This window comes from Nelumbo lutea, chromosome 1 (assembly GCF_056320005.1).
Source record: "Nelumbo lutea isolate HS-2025 chromosome 1, American lotus-T2T, whole genome shotgun sequence".
Classification (NCBI taxonomy): Eukaryota; Viridiplantae; Streptophyta; class Magnoliopsida; order Proteales; family Nelumbonaceae; genus Nelumbo; species Nelumbo lutea.
In genome coordinates this window covers 195,384,698-195,390,600 of record NC_142684.1, presented here as the reverse complement: position 1 = coordinate 195,390,600, position 5,903 = coordinate 195,384,698, and the positions used below count along the sequence as shown (strand labels likewise).

Below are 5,903 nucleotides of genomic sequence, written 5' to 3'. Positions count from 1 at the left end.
TCAATTGCAGGGATTAATTCAGCCCACCTGTAAAGCCCAGTTTTAAAGGGTTAAAACTGCAAAAGGCCCATTACTGTGAGATAAGCTGTATGGGCCGAACTGCTATCTGCGATTCAGCCCATACACCTAGTAGACATTAATTGTTAATGACTTGGATTTCAATGGGCTATTCGATGGGCTTTACAGCAGTTAATTGATTGGATCAATTCCTCCTTTACATGTGATGTTTGGATGTTTGATGTGCTGCGACCATGGGCCATAAGTACTTGGCCCATGAAGACTCGTTAGTGGCTCTTGCGCACACCATGGCTAAATGCACATCATTGCCATGGTGTCCTTCAAGGTCATTGGATGACCCCTCTTTGCTTGGTGGGCCCCACAACCCTGAAAAGGGATGCGTACGGAACCCCTAGCCGATTAAGGCCCACTAGAAATCTGACTTTATGAAAGTCAGTGGGAGCCACTCTGGTTTGACCTAAATTAAAACTAGGGCCATTTTTTTTTGTTCCCTCCAGCAAATATGAATGCATGTGATAGGGAGACCCATATGATGGACTCTCTAAAGGCTTTCCGTCATTAGCAAAATGATGGGTCCTTCAGTAATGAGGAAACACACCATAAAATTGGGCTATCCATTTGCTGTTGGATCTATTAGAGTGTTTCATAAGATGATAGGGGCGTCATAGACCGATGTGGGAGGGGCTTCACCAGAAAATGGGAACTCTCTCACGGTACCTTGGCGTAACCTGAATATGATGGGTGTGCACTCACTGGATAGAAAGGTTTACCTGAAAACGGCTCTGAACCTTGTCTGACAGAGGCCAAAAGGAAACTCATTTGATGAGTGGATATGATCCGTCACAGAAAGGTGGTGGGGTTATGCAGCTGAAACAGTTGGCTTCACGCACCCCATGTGATTTCCCACATTTCCAGAGACATTTCGTCATCTCCGTCACTGAGAAAGGAGGGAAATCTCAGAGATGAACAAATGGGAATGGAACATAGATTAAAAGACATATCTATGTAGGTAACATGAATCAAACTAAGGTTGTGGACTAATGATTTTGCTATTTTATCAGAAAATGGCAAACGGTCAATTTGCAAAGCTTCTAGACGATAACAAGCTTAAGGGCCCAAACTATGCCGACTGGTACAGAAATCTTATGCTGGTCCTAACTTCCGAAAAGTTAGACAAGGTGGTGAAAAATCCTGCCCCGGAACGTCCGGGTGATAGGGCTTCTGAGGCCCGTAGGAGGGACTACCAAGAGTGGGAGGATAAGAACTCCCTAGCCCGCTGCTTTGTCGTTGCCTCATTAGACAACTCAATACAGAGGCAGTTCGATCAGATCGAATTAGCCAATGACATATTGGACAGTCTAAGAACAATGTATGAAGAGCAGAACCGTTCTACTCGACAGAAGGTCCTGAAATTGTTCATGACCGCGCAGATGACCAAAGGGCAGAAAGTTCATGACCATTGTCTTCGGATGATGGGTTACATTAACGAACTTGAAGCTCTTGGATCCGGGCTAGATCTTGGCATGCAAGTGGATGCCATCCTCAATTCTTTGCCCTCTTCCTTCAATGCGTTCACAATGAACTACAATATGAATAAGCTGAATGTCAGCGTCTAGGAACTCAGCAATATGTTGCAGAGAGCCGAGGATCTACTCAAGAAGGATGAGCCTGTAGTTATGCTTGCTGAAGCTAACAAATTGGGCAAGAAAAAGAGAAAGGCAAAGAAGCCTCAGAAGAAGGCTGCCAATCCTAAGAAGCACAAGAAGAACAAGGCATCTGATGTCTGTCACTTCTGCAAGCAGACCGGCCACTGGAAGAGGAATTGTCCTGCCTACCTGGAATCTAAGAAAGGTAACATCGAAACTTGTGTCATAGAAACTAACATGTTAGTTATTTCTGTGTCCTGGTGTGTTGACTCCGGGGTGATGTGTGGCTCATTGTGATACTAGCAAGTGCACTAGCCGTTCAAGTAATAAAGTAGTGAGTGAAGTATCGTTCCCACGAGGATTTAGGAAACAATTACCAATACTAAATTGAACATTTCTTATCTGATCAACAAATAAATCAAAACTCTAATGAAAGCTAAGAAATCCTAAATTAAAATCTATCTAAATCATTGGCCCAATTACCTTCAATTCAGGTTAGAAGATAAGCAGTAAATGTCAATCTCAGAATTCAGCAATCTATCAATTTGGATCATTCGAATGAATCATGATTGAGCCTTGGTTTGGTGAAACCCCAAGGTCATGAACAGCCTCTCTCAAGTGCATGTTCATCCTATGCATGAGTGACGGTTCTTCTATCTCTAGCAAGAATCTAATCCCCATGCATGCATTTCTTCAAACACTTCTAAGGCATCAATTCAAATCTGAATTGATCACCAACTGAATTGTGCAAGTTATCTCTAACCTTGCACTCAATTCAGTTCTTGAATAGTAGATCTGAATTCTTAGAGTCTCTCTCAAGCACTCTAGGAATTCCAAGCTGTAGATTAATTCGCCCAATCTGAAAATTGCAGATCTGAATTCTCTTTCAAGCAATTCAGATCTTGCAATCTCAGATCTGAGAATTCAGATCTGAGTTTTGAAGGTTGGTTGGCCGAATTAATCTACAATCACACCCTTATTCAAGAAACTTCAAATACAATGCATGACCATTTGAATGAATCAAAAAGAATTAGATTGCTGAACTGAAATTTTACAAGCTGAAATACATCAAGGAAGAATGGAAACAAGGAGAAAGAAGAAAGAACATATAACTAAGAAACTGAATTCAAATCAAAAGAGAATGAAACTACAAATGATTTATTACAGAAGATCTTTGAATCACAAATTCTCAATTCGAACTCACCTTCTTCTTCTAGCTTGCTTGTCTTGAACTTCCTTCAGCCCTTCTTCTTCTTCTTCCTTGCGCCTAGCCTTCTTTTCTTCTCTTCTCTCAAGGTGGCCGAACCTCTAAGAGTGGGAGAGCCTTCCTCTCAAGCAATTGAACAACTTTCTCCCCTCCTAGAGGCCTCCTTATATAGTTTTTCAAGGGGGCTCTTGCCCCTTCTTGAAGCCTCTAGAATGGGGTGTATTACACCCCTCATGAACCTTCTAGAGTGCTCCCTCCTTCTCTTCAAGAAACTCCTAGAAGTTGCCGCCCCTAGCTCCCTTTGGGCTGCTATTTGGGCTACAACTTAGCTTGCTTTTGAGCTCATGTGGGCTACACTTTAGGCTGTTATTTGGGCTAAAAATGGGCCTTCCTTGCTGGGCCGAATTCTCCTCATAGCTAGGCTTTATTTTCTTGGGTTTTCTCAAGGAATTCACTTGCTCTTTTTGGGCCGAAATGCTCTCTCTTGCTTCCACGACCGGGCTGGACTGAAATTGGTCTTTTTGAACCTTCTTTTCTTGCCTTTTTCCTTCATTTTCTTGGATTGATTATCCCTGAACTTGTTCTTAGCATTAAGCTAAATTAAGGCAAAAATTAATAAAACCGGCATAAAAATCCATGCTAAAGTCCTCAAAAATTATAGATAAATTGTAAGTTCATCAAATACCCCCACACTTAAGCTTTTGCTTGTCCTCAAGCAAAGACATCAGCCATAAACTTAACATTCCCCCTTTCTGTTCTCACCATTTACCTGGTGAACTTTTTAAGATAGAAATGCATTGAGTAGTCAGGGATCTTTTGTAAGTGCTCAACTCTTATTCTTGTAAATTACCATTTAAGATATGTATCAGATCCGAGGAAAGGAGAATATGAATTTCATCATAGTCTAGCCTTCACTCATAGTTCATATATAAATCAGCTCCTTAATTGTCAAGGTTAATAATCAAATTTCACTAAGTTTCACATCTGTAACTAAATCTCAATGAGAGTTCAACTTTAGAGTGCCCCTTTGAACCTCGGTTGTCTCCACAATTACTTATTTCTAAGGGTGAGTGCATCTTATGCTCCATCTCACCCTTTTCTTTTTTTTTTTTTTTTTTTTTTTTTCGGTGTGAGTGCATTTTATGCTCCATCTCACACACTTTTCTCTCTCTTTTCTTTTCTTCTTTTTTTTTTTTTTTTTTTTTTTTTTTTGGTGTGAGTGCATCTTATGCTCCATCTCACACTGGTCACTTACTTGAGGTAGGACTCATGTTCTGAGCTGCTAGTTTTACTATTCAACTCAAAATAGCGGAGTCAATTTGGGCTTTTGTCCTTCTTTGCAATTATTGAACCTCAAGAATTAGCACTTCAGATGTGCACTAGCTGTCTTGACCATTAACAATGAAATCAAGGGCTTCCATACACATGAAGGAAGTTAGGGCTAGTCATGCTGAAAGGCATATTCAGCTCCCCTTTTCTCATGCCTATATCAAATTGGGTCATTCACAAGAATAAAAACTTAACAAGTACATCAGTCTCCCTCAACTCATTGAATTCCTTCTTAAAAAAAATCATCAAATAAATAGTAATGAACTTGAGGGGTTCCAGTCTTTTTTTTGGTTATGTTATTGCCTGCATATGTGTGTTGGAGTGCATGGTTTCAGCCCCCATACCCTAGCCTCGGGCTCACTCCCCCACACTTAAGATGAACATTGTCCTCAATGTTCGTAGTGTTAGGCAGTAACAATAAAACTAGCAAGAGCATCAACAAGTAATAGGAGGTATTTAGAGGACTTCCCTGAAGATCATTCTTAAATTCTGCAATATGTTGTCGGTGGAAAACTTCTTCTGCTAGAAATCACTTGCAAACTAGAAGAGGAGATCAGTATCTTTATTCAATTAAATTCTAAGAAAAACTAACTAAACTTAAATGCTATGAAAAATAAAAACAAAAAGCAAGTAAGACAGTTTATGACTAAGTATCTGAATTGGGAATTCTCCCAACAGCCTCTTGTTCCCTTGGGTTTACCATGGTGTTACTAGGTAAGGTACCCGGAGCCCTTTCTGAAATCATCTGTGCCAGCTGCCCAACCTGAGTTTCCAAGTTGCTTATCGATGTTTCGTTTTTCTGAAATCTATTTTCCGCACTAGCTATGAACTTGGTCATCAGCTCCTCCAAGTTAGATTTCGGTTCCGGCTGATAGAAGTTTTGGTGGAAAGGCTTAGGTGCATGCTGATTCAGGTGGCCTCTCCATCCGGGGTTATGGGCATGATGGTACTGATTTCCTGGCTGTCTTGTAAAGTTGCCAACAAAGTCTACTTGTTCTGTGGACTGAAAAGTCTGACTGCCAACTTGGAATTCAGTGCTATCATGGCCTCCCCCACACTTATCATACTGTACATGCATAGCTGCCATCTGCATCTCATCAAATTTTTTGCTAAGTGCTCCTATTTGTGCAGAGAGAGCTGTGTATGTATCCACATTATGAAGGCCATGCTGCTTTCTAACTGGTGTCCTTTCTGAATGCCATTGGTAGTTATTGGCTGCCATCTCCTCGATGAGTGCATGGGCAACCTCGGGAGTCTTATTGTTTATGGAGCCCCCAGCTGCTGCATCTAAGATGGTCTTGTTTGAATCGGTCAGACCATTATAAAATGTTTGCACCTGCAGCCAAATCGGAAGGCCATGGTGAGGAACCCTCCTTAGTAGCTCCTTGTATCGTTCCCAGGACTCATAGAGAGATTCCCCCTCTTGCTGGAAAAAAGTAGTGATGTCATTCCTCATTTTAGCAGTTTTAGAAGGGGGAAAATATTTAGAGAGAAAACGGCTGGCCATTTCATCCCATGTGGCTATAGATCCTGCCGGTAATGAGTTCAACCAAGCTTTGGCTTTATCCTTCAAAGAAAATGGGAATAACCTCAGCCGGATGGCATCATCACTTACCCCATTGTGTTTGAAGGTGTCACAGATTTCCAAGAAGTTAGCAATATGGGCATTTGGATCCTCATGGGCCATACCACAAAACTGAACC

The 5,903-nt window shown here is 41.3% G+C and overlaps 1 non-coding gene across 1 annotated transcript; it reads left to right on the top strand.

Annotated features, from left to right (window-relative positions):
• Window positions 1-5,552: 5,552 nt before the first annotated feature.
• Window positions 5,553-5,659, top strand: LOC148880159 (small nucleolar RNA R71). Its single transcript, XR_016106362.1, has one exon. It is a non-coding gene; the product is annotated as a small nucleolar RNA R71 (small nucleolar RNA).
• The last annotated feature ends 244 nt before the right edge of the window (window positions 5,660-5,903 follow it).